Below are 17,033 nucleotides of genomic sequence, written 5' to 3'. Positions count from 1 at the left end.
CTTGCATGCGTGCAAATGATCAAACGTTAAAACTGTCGAATCGAATAACGTTGAGGAGTGCATGTATTTTTATAACATAAGGCTTATTTAGTGAACCCTTGTGTTGTTCGAGACCCTCCGCCTAGTAATTTACCGAATATGTTTGAAAAGGTTCAAAACATTCATGCCAGAGTTCTGTCCCCCAAAAGTAACTTTTTGCCTGCACGTACTTTCAGCATGTAGCGTCTATAGGCTTGGGACTGCTAATTAGACGTAGAAAAATAATTCCGAGGAGAGATGCAGCACACCATATGTTTTCAAAAGCTGAAGGTTAACAAACCAGTATGTCCGTTCCTCCCCCATTTCAAACCATTGCGGACTGAGAGAAACCTTCATAAGCTATAATTGCGCACAATGGCTTAAATATTTCTTCTTGTGGCTAAGAGTCAAAGCAATTACCAACAGTTAACGCTGAATAACAAGGATATTCACCACAAGAAAACAAGAGCAACAAGACCAACAAGCTCAAACCACCATACTAAAATGCTGAACGCAGTAATAAACCATTGCTTCGTGTGTTCATATCTGAAGCTTAGCGTGGCATGTATTTTCCGTCTTCATAATTTTATTTTTGTTTTTATTGTAACTTTGTGAGCGATCCTACCTTCACTAAAGCTTTGTTGTATGGCATATGTATCCCTACTTTCCTCCCTCTAAAAATTTCTTCCGGTGCAGCAGAAATATTTCTCACACAAATCAACAATCAGAAAGGCGAGAACTATAATTTTTGCAAAGTTCAACCAACTTGATTACGAAGTGCGCAGCGCTGCTGATAAATGAAAAAATAAATTTCAATGCTCTGTATAAAAGCACGTGCTTCGTTGTCTTCCTTGCCTTGCCCTTCAAGTAAAGGCTAACTTTATGCTCTCCCTAGTGATTGCTTCATCTTTTCTGCGCCCTTTGTTTCTGGCTCTCGGCTTAGAACCCGTGAAGTCATGTGCCGGGCGCAAAAGGTCCTGACAGGCAGCTTCGTAACATCGAGTTCACGACCTTTCGACAATTTTATGTTATGTTCGTCACAGAGGAGCAGACTGTGGAGAATTTCTAGAAGTAACCGGAGAGTGTGTCTCTTTATGCGTGGTCGGCTCAAACAAATGACTGCCGATGCCTCTGTGCGAGTGGGAATGTAATCCACAAGAGCAGCGTCACAAGAGCAACGCGGCTGCACAGCTGTAGGGCTGAACTGCAGAAAGCCGAGAGATACATTTTCTAGGGCAGATGATGAATTCTTCTGATGCATGCCGGTGTTCTTTTTTTCTGTCAGCTCTGTTAAACAGGATGCATTTTATGTGGTTTCGCACATTCGTGTTTGGACCAATCCTTCTGTTGCTCCCTGTTGAAAATGAATCGACATTGGCTCTTACATTTGGCCTTTGTGTTCTACTGGGTTTTATTGAAAGCGAAAAATTCTCGAATTGGCTCCTTCCTATTCTATGCTGTCTATTCAAGAACAAACAAGGCGGCTCTTAGAGCTTTTAATACTATCAGGGGGACTGTGACTGTGTAAGCATATGTCGCGCTGATTATCATCGCAACCTATGAAGGCTGGCTGCTGCGGCATCGCTGCCCCGTCATCTGCTCTTATTTAAATAGCTAATATGGCCTTTCTACTCTTCATGAAAATGGCACCACCGAAATGGTATTATCTCCTACAGCGCATGTGGGACACTAAGGTTATGTCACGATTAAATGCGTTCTCTGATGAGCTCAGAGGTGCCTTGAGATATAGAAAGTACATGGGTGTAGGAAACATGAACACTACGTTAATTCTCAGAACGCGTTATATCGCACTGAGTGCATATGAAATAATTTGAACTGCATTTACCAGCACTAAAACGACGGCATATATGTGGTATGGCCTAAAGGAAACCACATAACGTTGAGCTCATTGAGACTTGCAGCCCGAAAGAAGTGGAATGCGCTTCCTAGGCTGTGTAGGGCTCCTCTTGGATGCCTCTAATGTGCGCCGAGAAGCACAGCAATTGAGCCGTTCCAGTTACAGACGCTGCTGTATCTATCATCTCACATCGATTATTTCTCTGTCATTACCATATAGGAATTGCTGTCAAGTAACAGATATCCGGTGGGCCTCCAGAAGATTGTTCTTATGCGAGCACTTTTACAGGGTTTCCCCACCAAGCAGTTTGCAGGTAGCTCGATTCTTTCCTTCGGATTATATCAAGGATACGAGAGAATCCAATGGCGGTTATAGATGCTATGAAAATAATCGTTTCATAGTCTGTTCTTACTAATCCTTCTGAAATACAGGTAGCTGCAGGTATTCCCGTCGTGGACCTCAAACCGTTCTCCGCACGAGCTAAATAGTTATGTTCAAACGTAAGTCTGCGCCAGTGTTTTTGCGCCGGCGTTCACTTCACTTAATAGCCTGTCTCTCAAGAAGCGATTTCCTTCTTCTTGATTATATTTAAGAGCTCGACAAATATACGCAACTTTCAGCCTAGCTCAAGATTTTCGCGGCTGATGAACGGTTCTGAGTAAATAATCTACAATCATGTGCGCTTGTCCATCACGAATCGACTGAATGGCAAACGGCATGACGTCTTTCCTGACCATTGTGAGGCCTTATAGCTGAGGTCAGCGGCGAATGTTTGACACGAAAACAAAGAACATCTTAAAAATAGACATGAAATATTTTCTGGCAGTGGACTCCTGCACATCAGCTAAGCGTGACGAAAGCCATCGATAGAAAAAATACAACAGTGAAATACTGCATTCGCACACCGCCAGCGCGAGATCAGGCTAAGAGCTTTAAGCTACGACAAATTTTTCGCCGGTATGCACTCTGCATTCTTTCCACTGTGGCACGGTGCATTATTTCCTAGGGAGCCAACAGTAGCCTTCTATGCATACTTTCTGCGGTGTAGCTCCGCATGAGTATTTTAGCGGTAGCTACTCTACGCCAGCCAGTTCCAGAAGTCAGCGTGGCTGCGCGCTGAGCCGTGGCACCACCTCTCCGCCAGCTGCGTGCATGCGCGGAGTGACGTCATAGCCCGCAGCTTGTGTGCGAGCCGCACGCCTAGCCGCTGCGCCGACGGCGGAGCAGACGCCGCCCGCCTCGTCAGTAGTGCGCACGCGCGGAGTGACGTCAGCGCCCGCAGCTGGTGTGCGCGCCGCCCGCCTACATTACGCTAGCATTTCGAGCCTTCATCGTGGCGGCGCCGTGGCCACCGCGGCAGCTGCCGGCGAAACCGAATGGGGGAGGAGTGGAGAGGAGGAGAGAATGAATCCGCGTCCAGGAACCAAGATGAAGAAGGAACGCCCAGCTAAACACAGCGGCGAAAGACTGACTTTGCAATTCGAGTGATCGAGTTCCACTCAGCCAGCTGTAGCTATCGCGTAACTCAAGGTTTAACCAGAGCTAAACCACAGCCATTTTTAATGTTCACTGAAATGGAAAACAGCATCGTTCACCCTGGGCTTTCATGTCGCCTTCCAAGGCGACACGAAAGAAAGGCGCATTACTTGGGGGCGATAAATTTGTGAATGAGTGGCATGGTTTGGTGGCTACTGCTCTGGCTGTTAACCAAAATTATTTCGCACCTGCTTGGTTTTGTCTGTCTCGCCGTCCGCTTACTCTGAGCTGCCCGAGATATACAAGAGCTTGGTTCAGATTATTGTTCTTTAATCGCCACAAACACTTGTTTCGAACAGGAAACCTTGCATCAAGAATGATACACACTGACACGTGAAGCAATGTTTTGCCAGGTTCGTGGCTCTTTTTTGCAAAGAATTCGCGTGTTTCACGAGCCTAAAGTTAATGCATTGGAATTCTGGCCTGTAACGCCAGGCCGCAAGACAAAAGAATTTGGTATCCCACGGCTGTCTAGCAGGGAACAAACTTATCCTCGAGGTTTATATGCAGGCCCTCCTCCGTCTCAATCCTTCCCGCTTTCTCAGAACTGATGCCCCAACCTTACCAAGTTTATTAGGAGCTGAGACAACCTGCATATTTGCTCCATACTTGGCCCCCACAAAATCATGCCACAATGAATGGGCATATAGTATGATAGCAACCTTCTTTCTTTCTTCCCTTCTACTAAGCTTGTTAGAGCATTTCGAGACTCGCAAAACCTTACGAGCACCAGCCACAGGTACCTAGTCTTGGAAACCGGCCTCCTTGCATCCATGGGCCCGGACTAAGAGACTGCTCAACACTTGATGGGCACAAAATACTTTGACAGCCATACCAATACACCCTGTAACAATCCCGGATCTCACAAGCTTGGAATGAAAAGAGCGGAAGTTTAAAAGAGAATTTACAATCCTAGGAGAGTGCTGCTAACACACATGGTTTGGCTTTTAAGTCAACTTTAAAACAATCTATGAATTCCGAGGTCTTTTGCTGATGAACTTCATACGTGAACGTCGGTTCCAAACCATTTCGTGCAAGAACACAAAAACTGCGACACTTTAACATCAGATAACTGAGTCTTTTCATATTTGTCCTGCCGTCTAGCGCTGTCGAAAATAACGCGTTATAGATTACGACTCTCCTATTCAGCCATTCTTTTTCGAACATCACAAACAGGCACATTCCATGTAAGATATAGCAGTGATTTAAGACTTAGCACCAGATCCTACAGTCATACATTCCATATAAACAGATCACATTTTTGATAGCAAGGCATTAACATTCCCTTTTGCAAAGCACACAAAACATATAAGGTTATCATGACAAGTATGCGTGTACGCCGGACGACGCCTTCGCAAACTATCGCTATTTTTTGTTTTGTTTGTTTGAGAATGGATTATTGTTTCTTTTGACAGCAGTATGAGATTCCTCAGTTTGCTAGGATGGGATTTTTTCTTTACACTTTGTTGCGTTCCAACGAACTTGGCCCTGGTCTTCAATATTCCTTGACATTAAAGCTTAGAATGCCCTTCTCAAGGCTTTAACAGAACTATCATTCCTCTAGCATCTTTACTGATAATTTGGAGTTGTATTTTCTCATCTTCCTTCTGGTATGAATTAAGTCAGGCAAAAAATGTCTACCAAAACGGTCACTATACTGCGCTGCGCTCCGAAATAAGCTGCCGCGTACGTTATCTGTGATCTTAACTCATCCGCCTACTGCAGGATACTACAGATTTTGAAACTCACAATTTTTGCACAGGCCTGTCTTGACTTTATGGTGGCTGGAAAGACTAATTTAGGCCGTATCTATAAAAATACGTGACGTGGAAGCTCAGTGCCAAGACTCAGTGTCCTCCTGGTGCTAGCAATAACAAGATTTCATCACTCTGGCAGTTCCGTTACGACATTTCGTGAAGAGGCGAACTGTAAACTAATATTTTTAGGTATCTACATCTCCAGAAATAAGGCAATAGTTGTAAAAACACATATATATTCGAGTCGATGCATCGACAAGCATTACCACCGCCTTCCTTAACATTGGCTTCGGCTTTATTTTTACCTCAAGGTCCAGATGAGTCTCTTTTAGGAAACTGCTGCTTTCATTTTATATGGAATCAGTATAAGTCCATCAAAACTTCAGTGCCACCCTTTGCTCACTAGATCCAACAAAAGTTCATAACTATCGTATTATCCCGCGTACAGCCGGCATCTCAAATGTAGTCCGCAGGGCTCAATTCTTCGTGAAAAACAAAAAGTTTCCTTACATTATCAGCACAATAGAGTTTTTCAATGTTGTCTAGAGGGAAAGTAGGCGGCACTGCACTTCGTCCACCATGGAGAGGGTAGGAAATCCGGGAGTAGGAGGTTTCCATTTGGCTTGGCTATTGTTGGGCTTGAAACGTGAATTTAGCCAGAACAGTACTACTGTTCTCGCTGCAAACCTCATAGAAATGCTGCGAAAGTTTTCATACCAGCATTGCATGTGTGTTAAATTTATTCAAAAAAAGAAGAACACCCTATTAACATAATGTCATCTGCGCGCAAAGGAGAGCTTCGCGGCGAAGGCGCCGCAGCCGGTGATTCACAAGAAAAATACACGTTTTTCGTCCAATTCTGGCAAAGCCAAATAACAAACCTGGTCTTCCCGGCATTCCTGCGGTGGATGACGCGCTTTTAAAAACTCTTATAGGTGGTGGTGAAAGGTTTCCCTCTAAGTGACATTAAGAAACTCTTGGTCCGAACCTGACATATTTCTCGGGGACCGAGTGTCTGTTTAAGAATCCATACGAGCGTCGTAAGGCATTTGCTTGTTTTCTCTTTGCTTAGGTGGACGCACTTATCCCCTGATTGGTACACAAAAAAATATGCAGTAGAGCGGTCTTTCATACTTTAGTTCGCCCTGGCTGTTAGAGGAAACGGTGTTCATTATCACCATACCAAAAAATACTCATTTTCACTACCTTCTTCTCCGTGTTGTTTTAGAGCTGACGTCTCAAACTTCTCAGTCGTCTCAAACATCCAACCTTTACTTTTTGCGCCGGAACACAAAAAAGACCATTGTGTTGGCCACTTGTGATACCTGGGTGCTGTATAAAATGAAGCGCCGATTATCAGCCATGTTTGTACTTTCATTGATCATATAACCACAGGCCCGCAGAAAGTATGACTGTAATAATCCTTGCGACACTGAGATTTACGTTCGGCAAGGCGCAATAAGATTAGTGATTATGAAAATGACCTTATTGTGTAGCCCGCAATTTTCTGAACAGCCCAAACTGTTATCATTTAAGCATGTATAGTCCGCGAACTGTATAACTAAATTTATGAAGTTTTATGCAACTTTCCCATGAGATTCAAGCTTACTTCTCATTTAGAGAGCATCCTACATATATTTGGTTACCACGTGTTCAAGCCGATATCCTGCACAAATTTTCAGATGCCTATATCCGTGAATTTTTTATTTTGTCACTTTATTGTAGCTTGGCCTTTTTCAATAGTCGCCGCCCTGACTGCTAGTATATTTATTTTCTTTCATACAATGCGAGGCTCCTTGATAAGTGTGAAACTGTCTTAGACGGTTTCGTTCAACATGTCTCTAATTTAGTTTTTTGATTTCCACAGGAATTGAAGATCGTCAGCCATGTGCCAACACAATGTTGTTATATGTATTAGGGTCTGCAGAAAAATGAATGAATAAAAAAGACCAACAGAGACACGAGGTGAGCGTTGAAGGCGCATATCTTGTAAGTGTTCGGAGATTTTTGTCGCTACAACCGACCTTTTCTTCGTAGACATTGCCGTATGTTATAGAAGTAACAATAGGTAATATAAAAAATAATAGCACCAGTTCCAGACTGGCTTGGCGATAGAAACAAATCTGGAGAAATGAAAAATGTACCGCAGAAATAGAGATTGTGCGTTTCTGACGCTTAGTTTTCGAAGGTGAGAACTAATTGTTCTTTCGAAATACATAGTAAAGTTTTCTTCCGCTTCGAAAACCAACCACGACGCAATAAATCGTAGACATCCACCAGGAATATACTGTCATCTCAAGTAAATAAAGGAGCCTTTCTTCGGAAGACTGGTCGGGTTCTCACCTGGGACCACAAGTGGCACCACGCTTAGACTTAGAATGTATTGTTCGTATGTTTATTTCGCATCAGTCTCGTGCATTATGTCAACAGATCGACTCGCATATCTACTGTCTAGAGGCAAGCAAGGAGCCCGGAAACAATGTTAACAGCAACACCTCATTGACAATTGAAATGGTGCGCATGCACTCGCTAAGACTTTTCTAGGTTCAACAGCGTACCAGGCGTTAAGAGTACTACGGCGTAAGAAGTATCTGTGCGAAATCACTAATCCGGTGGTTCTAACCTGAGCAGAAACGGCTAACGTGTGTCTATTTGTCCGAGGCCAACCTGGATCGCACAGACTCCACCATTGGGAGCTCCTGCCATCCCAGGGCAGGGGCTCGGGAAGAGCAACCTGAGTCGACCATCGGTGGCAACACCTACAATCTTAGGCCGTGCTTTTGCACTGCGTATGAATGATGTAAACATTGTTATTCTTTTCTTACACCGCACATCGGGCACCTTCACATCAGGTGATCATTGCTCCATGAAAACCACTATGCTCGCCACCTTGGCTGCCCCTTTTACGCAGGCCCACCGCTCATCATCATTGCCTCTTGTACCGCCGCAGTAATGCTATAATCCGTTAGTTAATAGGTCTGCATTGTTAAAACCAGCCAAAGAAGTGTAGAAGAAAGGAAGACGGAGCGAACACACTGGCACAATTTCCGGAACTTTTATAGCAGACTTAGATATTTGATGGCTGCCTATGTGCGCATGACAGCTAGCCTCGAGAAAAAAAAACACAGTGAAAAAAAAACTAAACAACATAGAGAAAATAACCATCGGTCGCGAAGGATGAAGGAAGGCGAGCAGGCTGTAGAGATACTACTTTTATTTTTCGAACTCCACGCTGAGCTGCCACATCTCGCCGCGAGCCTTGTGTTTGCCTCTCGTGTTTCTTCCGTTGTTATCTTGGTGGTGGTGGTGAAAAACTTTTATTGGCTAGAAAAAAGTATTTACAGGGAGGTATGATTGGACCGACCCTTAAGGGGCCGGCCCTCACAAACACTAGGTGGTGTCCCTAGTACGGGACCCCAGTAGCGTCAGCCGCTGCCCGGGCAGGGTTGCCTCCCAGTCCTCCTGGGTGGGGTTGGAATGAGGGGGGATAGCAGGGTTGAAGAACAGGCCCACACCATGTGGTAGATGTCCGAAGACTCCTCCGCACAGTGCGGACAGCTGACCGAGAAATAAGGGTCAAAATATTTTAGAGCTGCCGGGCACAACAAAGTATTAGTATAAAGGCGAAGCAGAAGCCGCTCCCCAGCCTTTGAGAGGCCTTTACACGGGTGCGGATAAAGGCTGTGGCCAGATTGATAGAGTAAAACAATGTCTTGTAAAGAGTAAGGCGGTGTGAATTCGAGGTCCTGGGCGCACCGCAAAAAGAAGCCGCCACACATCAATCGAATTCTCCGTGCCAGCACACAAAAGGTTTTTTTCGTCAGGTTCTAATATCGATACTTATTAATGCGAAAACATATTGTTATGTCGCGTCAACAAAAAGTGTACGCAAACTTTGTCTGCACGATTATGTCGTTCTGGGGAGATAAATGTGCAAAAGCTTGATTGTGTTAGGTAGTGCGGGAGTAGTTCTTGGAAGGGGAAAATTTGGCTGATGAATTGTAATTAGGTAATAATTAAATCGAATTAATGAAAATAAATGCCATGTTTGAAGCAGGTTTTGTGTGACTGATTCGATGAAAAACGATGTAAATGCGTGAGCGGGTTTACTTAGTATAAAAAAATAAAATATCTATTCCTTGAAAGGCATAAATAATACAGCGGCACCAGTGTCTAGCTTCTGCTGACCACAGCATTGTTCACGGGAATCTGTACCATTATAGATTCAGTTTATCATAAAGACACGCCCTTTAAAGCCATTGTTACTGGCTGCCCGCCAACATTTAGCGTTTTCACCTTGTCCTTGGCTGGCCGTTTCTTATGCAACGTACCACCAGCGCTACAGCAGACCCTGTGAATGTGCCCCTTCCGGCTACACCGGAAGCACTTGCTGCCTATGTGGGGACACCCTCGGCTTGAGCGCTTCTGCGAGCCGCAGCGGAAACACGTCTCCTGCATGCTTGGTATCTGATGTGGCCTGCACGTTATGGACGGAAGTAACCACTTGCACAGAAGTGCGAGCTTCAGCAGTAGTTTTTGTTGCTGCTTCCGTGGGCACAGCGCTCTACTGCTTTCTGAAACAAGCGCTTGCTATCTTCTGCGAACAGCACGCGCTGCATATCTCCGCTTAGCAGACCACACACGAAGCGATCCCGTGCGGTTTCGTCTAGAGCGCTTCCAAAATCGCATGTTCGGGAGAGCTTCCGAAGTGCGGCGACGTAATCACAAATAGACTCACATTCGTGCTGTTGTCGCTTGTGAAACTTAGCCCGCTCAAAGATGACCGATGGCTTGGGAAGCAGGTGCCCCCGGAAAGTGTTCTCAGAACTTCCAGGCTCTTGATGGACGGCATCTCCGGGGCTACCAACGCTTTCAGAAGACCGTAGGTTCTAGGGCGTATGATGCTCAGAAATGCATGCACGTTGTAACTTCCAGGAACCCGGTTGACGATCAGGAACGATGTTCACCTTTCTTCGTATGGCGCCCAGTCACTGGCTAAGGCATCGAACGGTTTCATTTGGCCCAGTTGGCCAGCGAACTGCGTCGAAGCTGCAGCAGCTTCGTTCATATCAGACAGCTTATCAGCAGCATTCTTTAAAACGTCAAATTGCAGCAGGGTTCAATGCAGGAGCACTTGCTTTTCTTGGCGGTGTGCAATGCTTCGTGTCCCATCTTCGTCACCAGTTTTTACGCGTCCGACAGCCGTCACAAGGAGCAGGAAGTTCCCGGCAGAAGGACGTTTATTGTGCCATGATTATGGGTTCACGGCTCAGACGTAACAGCTACAGCTCGCACGCGATTCTCAGCTTTTTACCGTTCGGCAGCACATGCGCACTTTGCACAGTGCCTTATCAGCGGCGCGAAGAGACACCACAGTCTGAGACTGTTTTGCTTGCCAAACTGCGAAAATTACACAGAATGAATTAAATGTTTGCATCTGTCATGTTTGTCGCTTGAGCCCAAACCCATTTTAAATTGGCACGAATACTTTTTGTGGGCTGCCTGCAGCAGTCAACTGAATTTACAGCCCGACTAACTATTTTGAATTGTTAAGCCGCGTGCATCTTCGGAGAAAGAAAACTGCAAGAAAAGAAAAGCAAGCATCCACGCAGTGAGAGGGCACAGAACGAAAATTAGAACAGGACAAAAAAGCTACCTATGACTAGCTCTCTGTACATCCGTGGTATAACTGAGTGATAAATTTATGTTTTCTTTCAGTTTCAAAAGACCTATTCGAGTGTTTTTTATGTTGTTTGTTTATCGCCCCGTTTGTGCACTGTACAGAGTCGAATTCTTTATGAGAAATTTTTGTGTTTCAACAAAGGTTTTTTTTAGATTATGAAAATTTAACGTTCCAAACACATCAGGCTATGTGTGAGGTGCACAACAAATCCTCAGGGGATTTTTGAAAGCCGTGCTTCGACAGCGGTCCGTCGGAAAGCGGAGCGCTACGCGTGCCAACCCAGCGTTGCGCGTGTGCGCGTGCGAATTTATGTGCGAGGCGACGGCGATGAAGAGCGTGTCGAGCACGAGGAGCGGAGGTCTGACGTGTCAGGAAACCGAGGAGTGAATGGAGACAGCGCAGCGGAGATCGTGGCATTCAAGCGTGAAGGTGGTAGCCGTCGGACGTTGAGTCCGGGCTGGCGGGGACCTCCATTGGATCGCCGACAAAGGCCTCCTGCGCTCGTTGCAAGCGGGGGGTGGGGGAGGGGGGGGTACTATATACTGGGGGTCTGTGCTGCCGAAAGGCACCCTTGGATAGTTTGCATTAATCTTCCGGTGTTTCAGGACACCGTCGACGGGTCCTGGCTACGCTTCTCCTGCTGCTGCCAAGTTCTTCGGGGTGTGGACGGGAGTCTACCGGCGTCTTCCTGCAGTAGTCTCCGCTACTATTACCACTTGGCTCTTTTTCGCCGCTTCCGTGGACGCAACGCCGGTGACGCGTCGCAGTTCATCAAAACGCGTTCCATCCTGTCTGCAAGGCATCCCCTCTTCACCTGGGACGCTCAATATCTGGTGAACGCTTTCCTTTAATGTGTAGTGTTGTATGCGTGTTGAGTGTGTGTTTTTATTGGTGATTTAGTTTCTTATTGGCTGTTTTCCTTTAAATTATAAATGCAGCTTCGTCTTGTATTGTTTGATTTGTTTGTTCTCTTGTTCGAACCTGCACACGATAGCGTTCCCCTTCGGAAAGTCGGGGGCGCGTTACCAATTCGCGACACTATGAGGCACGCCGTAGTAAAGGGCTCCGAAAATTTTGACCACCTGGGCTTCTTTGACGTGCACTGACATCGAACAGTACGCGGTCCTTTAGAATTTCGCCTTCATCGAAATTCGTCCGCCACGGCCCGGATCGAGCCCGCGTCTTTCAGGTCAGTAGCCGAGCATAATAACCACTGAGCCACCGCGTTGGTCCAGAATTTATTTTGTCTAAAACTCTTTTCCTCTGAGAGGATAGTAGCCACTTTGTGGGTAATATTTTGGAAAACAGTGTCCTGCTTTAGTCCTGAAAACCCACGTCTGCCATGTGTCGAGAAATACAGTGCGAATTCCTCATTCCTCTACGACTAGTTTGACATAGAGTTTTGTCTGGAAAGATTAGAGATTTTGTGGTGTCTATAAACGGATCTTTCGCTTGCGGTACGGAAAAGATAACTGCAAGTTAAAAAAATTTTAAGGACGATTACAATTCTCCCTAATGCGAAATTTGGGCGCCGCTCTGTCAGTCACTCAGGTGGTGTAGGCTCATTGTTGCTTTGTCTCGTTGTCGACACGTCTGACGACGCTATTAGTTCGATAGTACAATTAGCTGAAGAAGACGGCGATGCCCAGTGCACAGCGCGCGAGACTGTATATATTAGTTCGATAGTAGTATTAGTAGAAGAAGATCATGTTCACTGCACAGTCCATACCCTGGGGTCATATACCTGGGGTGAAGAAGAAGAAGAAGTCTGAGAATGCGGTGCAGTTAATTTACTGCTCTAAGACAGCTCCACTGCTCCACTTTGGCATCCACCAACAGCCTAGTTGGAGCGTCGCTGTTACGATGGATCCGAAGCACGGCGTCCATGACAGCTCGCTTGCAAGAGCAAAGGCGGCGTTGACTTCTGGTGACCAGGAAATGGCATTGGACGGAACACTGGTTCTTCGACGGTCGTCGATGAGCGGGTGGAGCAGCTCTGCGCAGTGCGGTGCAAAGCGCCGGGAGAAGTTGAGCAGCCCCCAGAATTGGCGCAACTTGCTTAGCGTAGTAGGCTGGGGAAAATCCTGGATGCTACGGACGTGGGGCGTGAGAGGGTATATACCAGGCGATGATGTATGATGGCCCAAAAATTCCAGCTCAGAAGCTCCGAAGACACACTTAGTGACATTCACAACAAGACCGTAATGCTGCAGGTGCTGGAAGAAGTGACGTAGATGGCGATCGTGATCGTCAGGAGTACTGCTGGCGATGAACATATCGATGCATGCTAACACTGCAAGGAGTCCTCTTTTGGCTTCAGCGATTAACTGCTGGAAAGTTTGAACCTAGATCCGGAGACCGAGAGGCATCCGCACGTACTTATACAATCCAAATGGCGTCGTGATGGTGGTCTCAGGTATGTTGGCACGCTGGATGGGTATCTGGTGGTATGCCTCAGCCAGGTCCACCTCGCTAAATATAGTGCAGCCGTCAAGGTGCGATGTAAAGTCCTGAATATGAGGCAGTGCACAGCTGTCATAAAATGTCTTCGCATTCAACGCTCGGAAGTCCGCGCATGGACGCCAGTCACCTGGATCTTTCTTGGGCACGAGGTGAAGCAGTGACCCACGCTCTGGATGATGGGCGTATAATGTCAAGCCGCAGCACGCGGTCGAACTCACATTTGGTGATAGCCAAGCTGCCGCCAAACAGGTGGCGTGTTCAACCGGCTTCCGGGGGGCCAAGGGTGACGATCTGGTGCGTCACCGAAAGCTTAGGCAGCAAGGTGAGGTTGCATGGCTTGGTCAAATCCAGAAAGTCTTCCAGAAACCTTCCAAGCGGAGGTGAACGTATCGGCTCATGGTTTACGACGGAAAAAAGGTTAGACAAGAGTCCAGCGATTGATAGACGAGTCTAGCCGTCCATCAGGCTATGACGTGCAAGCTACCGTCCAGGAGGAAGTACGAGGGGAAATTAGAGCTAATGATCCGGTGGACGACGTCAGCGATGAGGAATACGCATGGTAAAGTGCGACTCATGCCGATGGCAAGGAAGCTAAGCCTGTACATTGGTAAGGACGGGGCGTTGAAAGCATTTAGTGAGTGGCCAGTGGGCTTGGAACGATCAGCACTTGTTGGGGGAACAATGCTGGCTTCCTCTTCTGCGTTGATGAGGAACCGAGCGCCAGAGATCTTGTCGGTTACCATGAAAAGGCGGTCGGGACGATGAACGAGATCACACCTGGCCGTCGGTGACCTCTGTGGGCGTTTCCCGACCACGAATAGACAAGCGTTCACTTCGTGGCACAATGCTGGAAGCGCTGGTGATACCAGCAGAGTGGCGCAAGGCTGAGGTTCAGTGCTTGACGTGCGCACGAAGGAGATTGATGTCTGGGACGTGGCAAATGGTTCTCCTGGGACGGCCTCCGATGTTCGGCAATTGAGGCGGCAAGTTAATCTATGCGAGTCCCGTGGCGTGAGATTGAAGGGTCGCATGGCTGTAAGCCAGTAGTGACGAAAGGCCACCTCGTGAACCTGATCAGCCAGCTCCGCCAAGCGGTTAACCGTGATGTCGCCGGCCTCCGCGGCGACAACCCGAATGGTCTATAGAAGGTGCTGTTAGAACAGCTCACCGAGCTCAACGTCGCGCTCACCGAGAAGCTGCCGCATTCAGCGTAGGCGGAGCGCTGGTGTTCAAGGTCTTTGCAGGTCCACGCTGGAGGAGGAAGCATTCTGTTAGAATTGGTCCCTTGGTTCGACTAGGGTCATCTCAGCCAGTTCGAGGTGCGGGGATTCGGTCTCAGTCGTCTGTGATGTGATGAGGAGGGACGGCTTCGAGGAGAAGAGTTTACAAGGGGTTTATTTTATGTGTTTGCAGGAGTACTTAAAAACAAACAGAAATCTATAGGTGCTTGAAAGTTATCTTCATATACATGGCATCCGGCCGCTTAAATACGGTTGGTCGCCCATATATCCCTAGCTGGGAAAAAAAATTTGCATTTCATCTGTATCCAATGAAGTGGTCACTATTGATGATCTTTGGCGCCGCCCACTGCAGAAATCGGCACCGTTGCCCTCGCTCAGCGGTTCTGAAGTGAGGGTCTGCATTTCCGATGGCAATGCTGATTATGTCACCGCTTCCGAGCTTTGCCAGTGGTGGCGGAGAGAAATGCAGCATCATGTATAACCGGCTCTGGAAATATCTGTCGTTGAAGAGGATTAATTGGAAGCACAGCGTCCCAGCAAGGCCACCATCCTCGAACCACGGCACTTCGTGCAAGTCGTAGGGGACGGCCGCCGTGGTTAGTTACTGCAAGAAGGAGGCTCGGATTCCGCCACCTTGCCAGTGAGAATAAAGCATCCGTTCCACACGGGAGAAAACTTTCCCCCAACGATGCAATCAGCCCTGAATGGCCACGCAAGACCGCATCCACCTCGCCAAGCTGCTGTTCGGCGAGCCCTTTCTCCCGCGGACAAAGTAAAATTCATCCGTTGATTACGCAACGCCACGGCATCGCTCAGGAAGATGACTTCACGCTGGCGCCTCTTTGACTCAGCGCGTCTACTGACAGCTCACTGGAAATTCCTCCGAGAATAGAGCCTCCGATCCAGGGATCCGGAACAGGAGGGGGGGGGGGGGGGGGGGGGCGTTCGCCATCCCAATATTATTCCAGAGGGGGCTGCGCCGCCCTAGTCTCCAATTGCTTGCACTTGGATCAGATTTCTGACAACTGAAACCGTTCAGTTCTAGGACTCTTTTAATGAGCTACTTGGCTTCGTAGCCAGTTGCAAAGCATTTCGTATATGAGTAACCTAAACCAGTCATGGCCCAACAGAAGCAGACTGTCTGACTCGTGTACATGATCATGATTAGCAGAATTTAAACAAACCATACACAAACTTTTTAAATGGAATTGATCAATCCTTGTGCATAAAGCTTCCGATTTCAATTCGTTCTGAATTGCCGTGAATCTTTCCGCCGTTTGTTCGTTTGGACTCAGAACCACCGGCACGCAGCTTTATTAATTTGTTTTGTAATGCGAGATGAGACCAGACCTACCTCTGTTGATAGTGGCCACGTTCAAATGCTTCCACACTTTTCCAGATTGTTGTAGTTGCTTTTGGCTCCTTATCTCGAAAGTTCCTTGCCGGGTTTAAACTGAGCGTGGCCAAGAACTGCATGCGTTCACTTCGATGACCACTGAACACACTTGTGGCTAATGCCGCCACCGGGCCATTCAGTTCTTAGTAGGCGCGAGTCACCTTTTTAAACAGTTTCTTTTGGAAGCTTTTTCGTTATCTTCCTGACTGTTAGAGTGTCGTCCCTCCAACGTGACAGTTTACATCAACCTTTGAACATTGAAAAACAAAAAATAATAAAAATTAAATTTATTACATAAATGAGCATTAAATAAATAACAAAATAAGCTCGAAGTCTTTCCTCCCTACACAAAAAAAGTTCCGGAGTCCCAGCTCCGATCTTAACAGTTGCGACTGCATGATCCCCTCCATCACCTTGGTCTTGAGGCACTGATGTGGGTATCTCGCATAGGTTCGGGGAAGCCACATCTGGAGGAAGCGCGGAGACGAACTTATAGTAACGCGCCGTTTTGGCGGTGATGCGTTGAAGGCTGAACTGCGCCTTGCAGTGGGACTTTGACGTAATAGCTAACCGGTTCTAATATTGGCAGAGGCAGATAAAGACTTCCCAAACAAAAGCTATAACATTTACAACTTGGAGAGTTACTGAGCCCTTCTTTTACTTTATTAAGGATGTCGCCATTGAAGAAATTACTGCAGTAAAGTACATAGCCATTTACATTTACATTTACATTTCTTCTGACTTGGCATGGCAGAGACACATTGATTACGTAACCATTAAAGCGTCCAAGACTCTAAGTTTCTTTAAGTATCAGTTGCATTCTCCAGTACAGGAGACAAAACTCTTAGCAAGTTTTAATTAAGTTCCATTGCAACTACAGTACGCCGGTACCATTTGATCCGCATCAAGCATATTTGGCCGGAAAACCCTAACAACTGTAGAATGAGCATGCTAGGTTTATCGCTAGGAAGTACTGTTTGCCCTCCAGCAATACTGTAATAAATAGGCTCCAAATTTATTCTCTCTTGAAAAGTGAAGACTTTTTGCCATGCTTTCTCACTTTCACATACTTTCTCACAGT

This window comes from Amblyomma americanum, chromosome 7, assembly GCF_052857255.1.
Source record: "Amblyomma americanum isolate KBUSLIRL-KWMA chromosome 7, ASM5285725v1, whole genome shotgun sequence".
Classification (NCBI taxonomy): Eukaryota; Metazoa; Arthropoda; class Arachnida; order Ixodida; family Ixodidae; genus Amblyomma; species Amblyomma americanum.
Note: the sequence above shows the minus strand (reverse complement) of the source record.